Genomic DNA, 13,490 nt, shown 5'->3' with positions numbered 1-13,490 from the left:
CAATATTGACTTCCTCAAATATCAACTCCCTTATAAACAATAGAGTATTCTTTTCCTTAAGACAATACTGCCACATACCAGGGCTCATTCATTCACTTATTAATTAATGGAAAGTATTTCTCTATTCTGTATACATGCTTAGTCATGATTGTCATGTAGCTGTCACCTCACCACTTGTGCATATGGCAGTGTTAAATTTTTATTTTTAAACTACAGTCATTATAGCCATTTCAGTTATGTTTCCAGTAGTCAAATAAAATGACATCAGAAGATTTCAAGCAGAAATCGCTATTGAAGCAGAAAGAAAGATGTTAGAACCAGAATACCTGTGATCCAGCAAGAGCAAAATTACAGGTCACATTTTAAAAGTAAGTCAGAGCTAGTAGATAACGTGAAGTTAATCTGGTTGCGTTCACCCCTCTTCCAGAGGTCACTGGAACAGGAGAGTGACTTGCTGAAGGTCAGGAAACAATAAAAGAGAAATGCTGGATTTACAACTGAGTTAGGCATCCCATCTGCCCATAATCCTGACCTTTGGGTTCTGCCTTTCCCCAACTCTAGGATTCTTTGGGAGCTAAAAAAGAGACACTCTACTGCTAGACACAGAGATGTGCAGGTAGATCAGTCTCCCCTTCTGGAGTATGACTCTTTATTGAGGGCTCAAAGACACAAATAGCTGCCTCTGAGGCATCTCACTGTGATACTTTAAAGTGATGTGCCATAAATTTCTGCTGATGTGCCAAGAATTCTTCAGGCTGCTCTCCTTCCTGAGGTGAAAATTGTAGCATTGTGGCACCCTCTTTTCTATAAATTCCCTCTGGGCTTCGGATAGCCAGAGTTACATCTTGCAAAACAACAACAACAACAACAAACCCATGACATAAGGTCTAGATTTACTGGGCAAGTCCACTCTATCTAGTATTTTGAATGAATCTAAGGACTTCTTTCTTAGCTTCAACAGTAGACTCTGGGAAAGGAGCTTGCTGTGTACAGTTGGCTTATTTGGGAAGTGATCATGGGAAGCAGGCATCAGGACTAGAAAGAATGAAATAAAGGAGAAAGGAAAACCAAGAAAAAAACTGCACTATCCAGTTGGCTCTGATGATACCACTGGACCCTTTGGAGAGTGTGTAGAATTATTCCCTGGAGGAATGAAAGGAAAAGCTAACCATTGACTCCTGTTCCACTCTTATTTTGGGTCATCTATGGGCATTTAGTACTTTTCCACAATTCCACATCTGCCCCACAGTCTCCTACAGGTATCCTCTGCTATGGAAAGACACTGGGAGAAAATAATAGTTAAGAACTAAAGAACTAAATAATAAAAGGAATTAATTAACTAGGATAAAGATATACAGAAAAATATTTTGGACTTATACATTGCCTAACTTAACACTCAGGTATATATCATTTCAATTTACTGATGAAATAACTCACATTTTGAAAGTTTAAAGGATTTTCTCTTGACCACAAGGTCAATAGGTGATGAAGTAATCATTTTATTATTAAGTTGGGAAAGTCAATGATCAGTTCACATTGCGGAGCACAGGCTCCGGACGCGCAGGCCCAGCGGCCATGGCTCACGGGCCCAGCCGCTCTGCGGCATGTGGGATCGTCCCGCACCGGAGCACGAACCCGCGTCGCCTGCATCGGCAGGCAGACTCTCAACCACTGCGCTACCAGGGAAGCCCCAGTGACAGCTTCTGAACAAATGCTAACTATATATCAAATCATTATGTTGTACACTTAAAACTAATACAATGTTGTATGTCAATTATATCTCAATTTTTTAAAGCTACCTGTATAAATATGTGCAATGGTATTTATATAATTTTATTCAATTTTTAATTAATTTAAATACCACCACCACTCCCTCACAAGGTGTTTCAATTTGTTTCCTGGCCAATCTACGTATCGAGAAGATCTTCCTAGTGTTCCCACTGAAGACTGAGGAAGGCAATATCCAAGGACTGAAGGAAAGTTTCCAGGAGAGACAGACAGAAATTAAATTGATATTGATAAGAGCAGGAGTCAAGTGGAATAGGGAAAAGGGGTGGGAGAGGGTAACAAGAACAAAAGTATAGGAAGGAGTCTGTGGAACTACATATGAAAAATTGGAATATCAATACTACTTATATCATAGGTTCACTGTGAAAATTAAATGAGATAAACCACACAGCACTTACATCAACACATGCTCTATAAATTTTAAAGTTTTTTTAACCTCTGTCACATCACCACCATCAGTACTGTCATCATCATCATCATCACCATCACCTTTATCATAATTAGGCCCCTGCCTACCTTCCAAAATCTCACTTTCCATTGCCCCAGAATTTTCCATAGTCTTATAATGTGACATTTCTACTATGAGCAAAAATTGGCGGAAATACCATAAACTCTGCAGACCTTGGTAAAGCTACATAGATTCTAATGATGAAATTATTATTTCTTAACAGAATATTAAAAGGGGAAATCTGCAAAGTACTTGTACTGGCTGACACAGTAAATGTGCAATAAATTGTTGCTTAAGGTAACATAAGAATACAAGATGGTATGGAGTCTCTCAAGTGGGGTTCCAGCTGAAAACATGTGGCACTTTGAAATTAGGATAATTTGAGGAGAGTTTAATAAATACGCTATTTTAAAACGTGAGAAAAATGATATAGAACCCACGGAAGATATTACAGTACCTTAGGGTTAAAATAGAGTGGGTAAAAAGGGGCGGTTTTGCTCAAAATGGACAAGGTTGTGTGCTGAGAGCCATTCTAGGCAGCTGAGAACTTTCAGATAAAAGAGAGAACAAGCCTACAGCGAGCCACAGTGAGGATCTGGGGGATTAAACTCCCCAAGCTCACTCTCCACCCTCCCTCTTTCCATGTATATAGTCTATACGGGTCAGCCTCTCATTGCACAAGACAAGAAGGAAAAAAGTAGAAAGTGGATCTGGAGAGGCAAGCAGAAAATGTTCCACTGAGGGTATATTTAAGTAGGTTAGCCTCTGTATATATGTATGGAAACATATAAATACACATATGTTCACTAGTGAGTTAGGCATAAAGTTTTATTCTGTTTAATCAAACGTGACAACAGGTTTCCTTTAGCTTAACAGTCAAATAATGAGTTCATATATTTATTTTTCTTATTGTTAATACCTTGACGGCAAGGACTGAATTCCTTTTTGTATCTCAGTCCTCACTGCCATTTGATACGTACTAGTTAGGTATAGTTACCATGAATGTTTATTGTATTGAATTGAGTAAAATGTTTGTTGAAGGCCGCCCTTTCATTAAAAAAGGAATCTCACTTACATAGGATTTTGATTTTACATCTGAAAATAATTTTGTAGGAAAGGTTAAGCATTTTAGTCAAGGTCACAGAGCTGATGAGCCATAATACTGGATAAGAGCCAGGGTCCCAATTTTTGATCCTGTCCTTTTCTAATGCCATTCTCGACATACAAATTCTCTTTGCACATGAACTTGACAACTCCATCCATTCAGGACCCTGGACAGTGCTTGGCACGTGGGAAACAGAACCATTTTTGTTCATTTGCTTTGCCTTTCACAGTCGTGTTCCCTGATCCTAGAACAGTACTAGGAATATGGTAGGTGCTCTATAACGGTTTATTGAAGAAGTAAAAGAAGGAGAAGAAGGAAGAAGGTTGTTCCAAGCAAACAGTATGTTATTCTTCCTATTTATGAGTCTTTCCCCTTAGATACATTTTTGGGGCACCCTGCACATATACGCTGATTAAGTTCATTTCATTAGCAACTATGTGTTCGGGCAACATTAATTGTTAGGGATATTCTTCATCAGCTGATTTCTTGGCCATGGAAAACCAAAGGAAATCACAAGTAGAATTTTCTGTAAAGAGACGAGTCATTTTTCTATGTTCTCTTTCACAGCATTAAAATACTATTCCCTATTGAAACACCAAAAAAAGTATTTCATGTAAGAGCTCATTCTGGGCTAATCTCCCAATCTATGGGTGGAATGACTGAATCTGGTTCTTCTCTCAGTGAAAAATTATTCATGGGAGAGCTTTAGAAATCATTTCCTTGTGAAACATAAATCTGTCTCTTTGAATAAAGCATTCTGACAGGCAGCCTAGAAAGTACTAATACAAGGTAACTATCTATACTACTGAACTTTATTTGACTGCGAGAAAAACAGTATAAATTCTATTATGGCACATCAGAAAAGCCTGGCTCTACCCAGGCCTATGTATTTCTTTTACAAAAATACTCATAAATCATTTAAAATCATTGACCATATCTTACACCTCTCTTTCAGCCACAGTTCAGATGGAAGCTGTGTTATTCTCTAAATGACTTTGCTTCTCAGATGTAAAACAGAATTTATGTTTACTCTTCTTCTTCAGACACCCACACTTTCCTTCTGCAAGATAAACCTTATAACTGCTTTAACTCATCCGTTTGCTTTATGTGATTACTGAAAGAATGGCAGATTTACAGGCATAAGACCATCTGTACCAAGAAAAGAAGATGATTTTTTTTCTTAATAGAAAACATGGCATGTTTTATTATCACTTTTATAATCTTGCTTATCTGCACACAAGAATCCTCCATGTTGGGACTATAGGTATATCCCCTATGAAGCCAATGAAACACACCCACCTTTATGTTAAACCAAGGTTCCTCAGCCTCCCAGCACTACTGACATTTGAGTGATGAATAATTTGATAATTCTTTGTTGGGGAGTGGGGAGGGGGGATGGCCTGTGCAATGTAGGACATTTAGCGGCATCCCTGGCTTTTACCCCCACTAGATGTCAGTAGCACACCCCACCCACCCTGACGTGACAACAGAAACGCCAGATGCCATTATTGCAAAATCACCCCCAGGTTGAGAACCACCGTGAAAACATTCCACACCTCCTTAGTAAACTACAGGAAAAAAGTTAAAGTTAAGGTACACCTACTAAGGACCCGACAGAATTCATACATCCATTCGCACACCCGTTCATTCATTCACCAACTCTTTCTTTCCTTTAGTCACTTTTTCCTGACCATTTGGAGGTTCAGCAAATCTTGCCCTGTAGTAAATAACATTCTCATGTAGACCTGGTTCTAGTTATTTAAAGGGTGTAATTATGCACTAAGTCCTAGAAAGGAAAGTCTAGGAAGGAATGAAAAATTGAATAAATCTGACTCCTGACTTGGAACTCATGAATTCCGGAAAAAGTAGTCACAGCACTTATAGTCACCAAGATTTTACTTTGCGTATTGCAGTTAGAAGAAGACATAATGCAACACGGAGTTTTAGGGTGCTAATACCTCATAAGAGACCTTATGCTTCAAACGCCAGCTCTCAAAAAAAAAAAAAACTACATTTTACTGAACATAAGAGACAGACGAGCATATTTTTTGAGACATTTGGAGTAAATCATTTAGTGAATATACAATAAAACCTGGATTGGAGGTTTTTTTTTCATTTGCTTGATACTTTATAATTTCAAGTTTTTCTACAAGTGTGCATTTCTTTTATTATTAGAAAAAATCAGTAAGCTTTATAAAGTTCATTAAAAATTCTGGCTCCTGTACGTTTGAAGTTAGGCCCAGCGCAGTGAACACTTTACAGTAATTTTCAGCCTCAGATAGGATTATTTATGGGCAACCACAGAGTACCCCTAGAGAGCAAGGAAATAAAGTAGACATGATGGCATTTTCCAAATTGCTTCTGAACACACAAAACAGCAGCAGGTCTTTGAAGACCAGGCCTGCAGTCTCTGCCCAGGGAACAATGGCCCACGTAACAAAGTCATCTCTCTCCAGTCTTCCTACCTCTTGCTCAAGTGATTTCTGCTGCAGCAGCTAAAGCCTCTAACCCCCCACACCCAGGACTCTAGAAGGTCACATCTGCATTGGCTAGAAGGTCAATCCAAGTGGTACTGCCCATGGATACTGTATGTTATTGCTCTCTGGCTTAATTACAGATTCTTCCCTTGCCAGCCTTTCCTTCCAGATCACCTTCTGCTGTGTGCTGCTTGGACATTTAGCTAGAAATAGGAGGAAAGGAAGTAGAAAGCAGAGGATCGAGCTATGGATCTGTGAGAAAGACAATCTACAGGTCCATGCAAGTTGCTTGAAGGATACAAATGAGGGGAATAAAAGTCTCTCCGAGAAAAATTACTTCCTTGAGAACACAAATAAAATCTCTGTTGAGGTTGTGAGGAGCAATGGTTTGGATACCATGTTGACCTGGGTTCCAGTCCCAGCTCTGTCTGTATTAGCTGTGCCACCTCAGGGGGTCCCGCTAAGTGCTCTAAATCCAGTTTTTCCCTTCTGAAAAATGGACTTTATAATACCTATCACAATCTGCAAACTAAATGGTAACTACTATAGATGATATTTAGGGTACTTAAGTCATCCATTTACTCATTCAAACAATTAACTGAGTGCATAATTTGTGACAGAAACTCTGCTACATATTGAATAAAACATGGTCAACAAAAGTAGATACAGTGCCTCCCCTCAGGGAAGCATCCAGTCTAATTAAAAATCTGTATACTTAAGAAATAAACACATAAGTACATGATTAAGTGTAAGTGCTACTTACAACAAAGCAGAAGTTTGTGGAGGCCATTTGAGGGTTGGGAAGGCTGTGTGTGCTGAGGATCATCAACTTGAATCTGGAAGACAGAAGATTTACCAGGTGAAGGAAAGAAAAGCATTCCATACGGACTGAACAACACAAAAAAAGTATCTTATGTTCTTATGGAACATAGGAGGCCCAAAAAACCATGTCCTTTGTGTACTCAGTACATAGCACAGTGCCTAGCATATAGAGGTCAATAAGTATTTGTTGAATGAATAAATGAGATTTCTAAGAAGTATTCCCTGAGTGTTGATTCAGTTACTTGCTAGAGGTACAATCTTTGGCAAATGAATTACTTGTCTAAGCCTTAGTTTCCTTATTTGTCGGCTACTATTATTTGTAATACTGACACCTCTAGATTATTTGTAGGATTACATGAAAAAGTGGACATGAAAGGACTTAAGAGCTGCACAAACATTAGTTAAGTCTCTCATAAATAGGACTTTTCCTCCATAAATATCACTAAGATGACAAGCTCCCTGAGCACAGGAGCTAAATTTATTTAGTTCACCCTTACATTCATAGCATCCATTGAGGTACCTGGACTAAAGCACTCACTCAATAAACACCTGATAACGAAATCCCCATTGATCCTGATTATGCTTTTATTTTTCAGTGTGTATACAGCCATGTGTGCACATATACCTCTTTGATTTCGGTTCCCGTGTTGTTTCTGTCTAAGGCATCAAAACACAAGCATATTAAACCAAATACGATTACATAATCTCCCTCTTGTGCTCCCTGCACTATTCACCAAATCTATGCTGAAAAGGTCCTGAAATATTTCTAAGCAGAGCTGGTGCCTTTACTAACTGAGCCTTTCCCTTTATTCTCTAACTCAATTTGCTTCTAAAAAACAGGAGTGGGGCACAGGAAGAAGGAGTGGGAAATTTATTTTATAATTTATTGGAAGACTAATATGGCCACCTCAAAGTCTGAAAAGCAATAGAGCACAGACGTGTTGAGAGGCACCATCTGCCATAGACCTTGAGCATCCCAGCACATACCTGCCGGGTATGCCAAGAACGCAAGATCTTGAGCTTTCTTTACCTGGACCATTTCTCAGGACTCCGGTAGCAGAAAGCAACCTTGAGGAATGAGATAATGTCTCTACCCCTTCCAGTCCCCTAGCAAAAACTGCTTCCACTTACTATGACAGTGGTGAATCCTATAATCCAGAGTTTCTCTCCTGTAATGCACTCCCTTAGACTTGGTGAAAGGAGAAGGTGGGGGAACCAAAACAGATGATCATAAAGCTCTGGTTTCTGCTTTTGTTGTGAGGAAAAAACATTCTTTTCTCTGAACCAGGAGTCTCATGTCTTCAGTCAGTCCGTGATACTGAAGCAAACTAACTTGTAACACTGTAAGTAGATTAAAATCACAACCTTTTCACTGCTCTGGACATTTGGTAATAATTTTGGCATTAGAGTCTGGGTCTATTTTTCCATTTAACTTTTCTTGAGCTTCAATTTTCGTCTTTTGAATGCTAAGATCATAACCACAACCACAAGTGCTGAGCCAGAATTACATTTTTTCACTTGCAATCAAATAAGTCTAAATACCGCATTGACCACAAGCTTAATGGTCACAGGAAAGTCAGAAATGGAATACTTCTGGGTGCTGTCTCAGACATGGAAATTCACAGGCCATCATCTCTGGGGTTACTTTCAATGATATAACTCCAATTACTTTCTATCTTTAAGTTCAAGATTCTAATTCCTAGGGCTTCCTGGTGGCGCAGTGGTTAAGAATCCGCCTGCCAATGCAGGGGAAACAGGTTCGAGCCCTGGTCCGGGAAGATCCCACATGCCATGGAGCAACCAAGCCCATGCGCCACAACTACTGAGCCTGCGCTCTAGAGCCTGCGAGCCACAACTACTGAGCCCATGTGCCACAACTACTGAAGCCCACACACCTAGAGCCCATGCTCCACAACAAAGAGTAGCCCCCGCTTGCTGCAATTAGAGAAAGCCTGCACGCAGCAACGAAGACCCAATGCAGCGAAAAATAAATAAATAAAATCAATTAAAAAAAACTCTAATTCCTAGGAAAGGAATATTGATTAGTTGAGCTTTGGTCATGTCTTTTCCCTTTGGCCAAGGTAATGTGATAGGGAGAGAAGAGGGACAGGTATTTTATTTTATTTTATTTTTTTAACATCTTTATTGGAGTATAATTGCTTTACAATGGTGTGTTAGTTTCTGCTTAATAACAAAGTGAATCAATTATACATATACATATGTTCCCATATCTCTTTCCTCTTGCCTCTCCCCCCCTCCCACCCAACCTATCCCACCCCTCTAGGTGGTCACAAAGCACCAAGCTGATCTCCCTGTGCTATGAGGCTGCTTCCCACTAGCTATCTATTTTACGTTTGGTAGTGTATATATGTCCATGCCACTCTATCACTTTGTCACAGCTTACCCTTCCCGTTTCCCATATTCTCAAGTCCATTCTCTAGTAGGTCGGTGTCTTTGTTCCCACCTTGCCCCTAGGTTCTTCAGGACGATTTTTTTTTTTTTTTAGATTCCATATATATGTGTTAGCATACAGTATTTGTTTTTCTCTCTCTGACTTACTTCACTCTGTATGACAGACTCTAGGTCCATCCACTTCACTACAAATAACTCAATTTCATTCCTTTTTATGGCTGAGTAATATTCCATTGTATATCTGTGCCACATCTGGTTATCCATTCATCTGTTGATGGACACTTCGGTTGTTTCCATGTCCGGGCTATTGTAAATAGAGCTGCAATGAACATTTTTGTACATGATTCTTTTTGAATTATGGTTTTCTCAGGGTATATGCCCAGTAGTGGGATTGCTGGGTCATATGGTAGCTCTATTTTTAGTTTTCTAAGGAAGTTCCATACTGTTCTCCATAGTGGCTGTATCAATTTACCTTCCCAACAACAGTGCAAGAGGGTTCCCTTTTCTCCACACCCTCTCCAGCATTTATTCTTTGTAGATTTTTTGATGATGGCCATTCTGACAGGTGTGAGATGATATCTCATGGTAGTTTAGATTAGCCTTTCTCTAATGATTAAGGATGTTGAGCATTCTTTCATGACTTTGTTGGCAATGTGTATATCTTTGGAGAAATGTCTATTTATCTCTTCTGCCCATTTCTAGATTGAGTTGTTTGTTTTTTTGATACTGAGCTACATGAGCTGCTTGTAAATTTTGGAGATTAATCCTTTCTCAGTTGCTTCATTTGAAAATATTTTCTCCCATTCTGAGGGTTGTCTTTTCATCTTGTTTATGGTTTCCTTTGCTGTGAAAAAGCTTTTAAGTTTCATTAGGTCCCATTTGTTTATTTTTGTTTTTATTTCCATTTCTCTAGGAGGTGGGTCAAAAAGGATCTTGTTGTGATTTATGTCATAGAGTGCTCTAAGTTTTCCTCTAAGGGTTTTATAGTGTCTGGAGAGGCTGTCTTCTCTCCACTGTATATTCTTGCCTCCTTTATCAAAGATAAGGTGACTATATGTGTGTGGGTTTATCTCTGGGCTTTCTATACTGTTCCATTGATCTATACTTCTGTTTTTGTGACAGCACCACACTGCCCTCATTACTGTAGCTTTGTAGTATAGTCTGAAGTCAGGGAGCCTGATTGTTCCAGCTCCGTTTTTCTTTCTCAAGATTGCTTTGACTATTCGGGGTCTTTTGTGTTTCCATACAAATTGTGAATCTTTTTGTTCTAGTTCTGTGAAAAATGCCATTGGTAGTTTGATAGGGATTGCATTGAATCTGTAGATTGCTTTGGGTAGTAGAGTCATTTTCACAATGTTGATTCTTCCAATCCAAGAACATGGTATATCTCTCCATCTATTTATATCATCTTTAATTTTTTTCATCAGTGTCTTATAAATTTCTGCATACAGGTCTTTTGTCTCCTTAGGTAGGTTTATTCCTAGATATTTTATTCTTTTTGTTGCAATGGTAAATGGGAGTGTTTTCTTAATTTCACTCTCAGATTTTTCATCATTAGTGTATAAGAATGCCAGAGATTTCTGTGCATTAATTTTGTATCCTGCTACTTTACCAAATTCATTGATTAGCTCTAGTAGTTTTCTGGTAGCATCTTTAGGATTCTCTATGTATAGTATCATGTCATCTGCAAACAGTGAGATTTACTACTTCTTTTCCAATTTGGATTCCTTTTATTTCTTTTTTTCCCTGATTGCTGTGGCTAGGACTTCCAAAACTATGTTGAATAACAGTGTTGAGAGTGGGCAACCTTATCTTCTTCCTGATCTTAGTGGAAATTGTTTCAGTTTTTCACCATTGAGAACGATGTTGGCTGTGGCTTTGTCATATATGGCCCTTATTATGTTGAGGAAAGTTCCCTCTATGCCTCCTTTCTGGAGGGTTTTAATCATAAATGGGTGTTGAATTTTGTCAAAAGCTTTCTCTGCATCTATTGAGATGATCATACGGATTTTCTCGTTCAAGCTGTTAATATGGTGTATCACACTGATTGATTTGCGTATACTGAAGAATCCTTGCATTCCTGGGATAAACCCCACTTGATCATGGTGTATGATCCTTTTAATGTGCTGTTGGATTCTGTTTGCTAGTATTTTGTTGAGGATTTTTGCATCTATGTTCATCACCGATATTGGCCTATAGTTTTCTTTCTTTGGGACGTCTTGGTCTGGTTTTGGTATCAGGGGGATGGTGGCCTCATAGAATGAGTTTGGGAGTGCTCCTCCTTCTGCAATTTTTTGGAAGAGTTTGAGAAGGATAGGTGTTAGCTCTTCTCTAAATGTTTGATAGAACTCGCCTGTGAAGCCATCTGGTCCTGGGCTTTTGTTTGTTGGAAGATTTTTAATCACAGTTTCAATTTCAGTGCTTGTGATTGGTCTGTTCATATTTTCTATTTCTTCCTGGTTCAGTCTCGGCAGCTTGTGCATTTCTAAGAATTTGTCCATTTCTGCCAGGTTGTCCATTTTATTGGCATACAGCTGCTTGTAGTAATCTCTAATAATCTTTTGTATTTCTGCAGTGTCAGTTGTTACATCTCCTTTTTCATTTCTAATTCTATTGATTTGAGTCTTCTCCCTTTTATTCTTGATGAGTCTGGCTAATGGTTTATCAATTTTATTTATCTTCTCAAAGAACCAGCTTTTAGTTTTATTGATCTTTGCTACTGTTTTCTTCATTTCTTTTTCATTTATTTCTGATCTGATCTTTATGATTTCTTTCCTTCTGCTAAATTTGGGGTTCTTTTGTTCTTCTTTCTCTAATTGCTTTAGGTGCAAAGGTAGGTTGTTTATTCGAGATGTTTCCTGTTTCTTAAGGTAGGATTGTATTGCTATAAACTTCCCTCTTAGAACTGCTTTTGCTGCATCCCATAGGTTTTGGGTCGTCGTGTCTCCATTGTCATTTGTTTCTAAGTATTTTTTGATTTCCTCTTTGATTTCTTCAGTGATCACTTCGTTATTAAGTAGTGTATTGTTTAGCCTCCATGTGTTTGTATTTTTTACAGATCTTTTCCTGTAATTGATATCTAGTCTCATAGCGTTGTGGTCAGAAAAGATACTTGATATGATTTCAATTTTCTTAAATTTGCCAAGGCTAGATTTGTGACCCAATATATGATCTATCCTGGAGAATGTTCCATGAGCACTTGAGAAAAATGTGTATTCTGTTGTTTTTGGATGGAATGTCCTATAAATATCAATTAAGTCCATCTTGTGTAATGTATCATTTAAAGCTTGTGTTTCCTTATTTATTTTCATTTTGGATGATCTGTCCATTGGTGAAAGTGGGGTGTTAAAGTCCCCTACTATGATTGTGTTACTGTCGATTTCCCCTTTTATGGCTGTTAGTATTTGCCTTATGTATTGAGGTGCTCCTATGTTGGGTGCATAAATATTTACAATTGTTATATCTTCTTCATGGATCGAACCCTTGATCATTATATAGTGTCCTTCTTTGTCTCTTGTAATAGTTTTTACTTTAAAGTCTATTTTGTCTGATATGAGAATTGCTACTCCAGCTTTCTTCTGATTTCCATTTGCATGGAATATCTTTTTCCATCCCCTCACTTTCAGTCTGTATGTGTCCCTAGGTCTGAAGTGGGTCTCTTGTAGACAGCATATATATGGGTCTTGTTTTTGTTTCCATTCAGCCAGTCTGTGTCTTTTGGTGGGAGCATTTAATCCATTTACATTTAAGGTAATTATCGATATGTATGTTCCTATTACCATTTACTTGTTTCGAGTTTGTTCTTGCAGGTCTTTTCCTTGTCTTGTGTTTCTTGCCTAGAGAAGTTCCTTTAGCATTTGTTGTAAAGCTGGTTTGGTGGTGCTGAACTCTCTCAGCTTTTGCTTGTCTGTAAAGGTTTTAATTTCTCCATCAAATCTGAATGAGATCCTTGCTGGGCAGAGTTATCTTGGTTGTAGGTTCTTCCCCTTCATCACTTTAAATATGACCTGCCACTCCCTTCTGGCTTGCAGAGTTTCTGCTGAAAGATCAGCTGTTAACCTTATGGGGATTCCCTTGTATGTTATTTGTTGTTTTTCCTTTGCTGCTTTTAATATTTTTTCTTTGTATTTAATTTTTGATAGTTTGATTAATATGTGACTTGGCGTGTTTCTCCTCCTTGGATTTATCCTGTATGGAACTCTGTGCTTCCTGGGCTTGATTAACTATTTCCTTTCCCATACTAGGGAAGTTTTCAACTATAATGTCTTCAAATATTTTCTCGGTCCCTGTCTTTTTCTCTTCTTCTTCTGGACTGCTATAATTCGAATATTGGTGCATTTAATGTTGTCCCAGAGGTCTCTGAGACTGTCCTCAATTCTTTTCATTCTTTTTTCTTTATTCTGCTCTGCAATAGTTATCTCCATTATTTTATTTTCCT

The 13,490-nt window shown here is 38.3% G+C and overlaps 1 long non-coding RNA gene across 1 annotated transcript in view; it reads right to left on the bottom strand.

Moving 5' to 3' along the window:
* Positions 1–7,930, bottom strand: part of LOC114484016 (uncharacterized) — a 739,540-nt gene extending 731,610 nt beyond the window's left edge. Inside the window, exons 1-2 of the long non-coding RNA XR_008615544.1 lie at positions 7,772–7,930; positions 6,582–6,654 (exon numbers count right to left, since the gene is read on the bottom strand). This is a non-coding gene — a long non-coding RNA (uncharacterized lncRNA). The remainder of the gene's footprint in view (positions 1–6,581; positions 6,655–7,771) is intronic.
* Positions 7,931–13,490: the final 5,560 nt, after the last annotated feature.

This window comes from Physeter macrocephalus, chromosome 17 (assembly GCF_002837175.3).
Source record: "Physeter macrocephalus isolate SW-GA chromosome 17, ASM283717v5, whole genome shotgun sequence".
Lineage (NCBI taxonomy): Eukaryota > Metazoa > Chordata > Mammalia > Artiodactyla > Physeteridae > Physeter > Physeter macrocephalus.
This window is presented reverse-complemented; position numbering and strand designations above follow the sequence as displayed.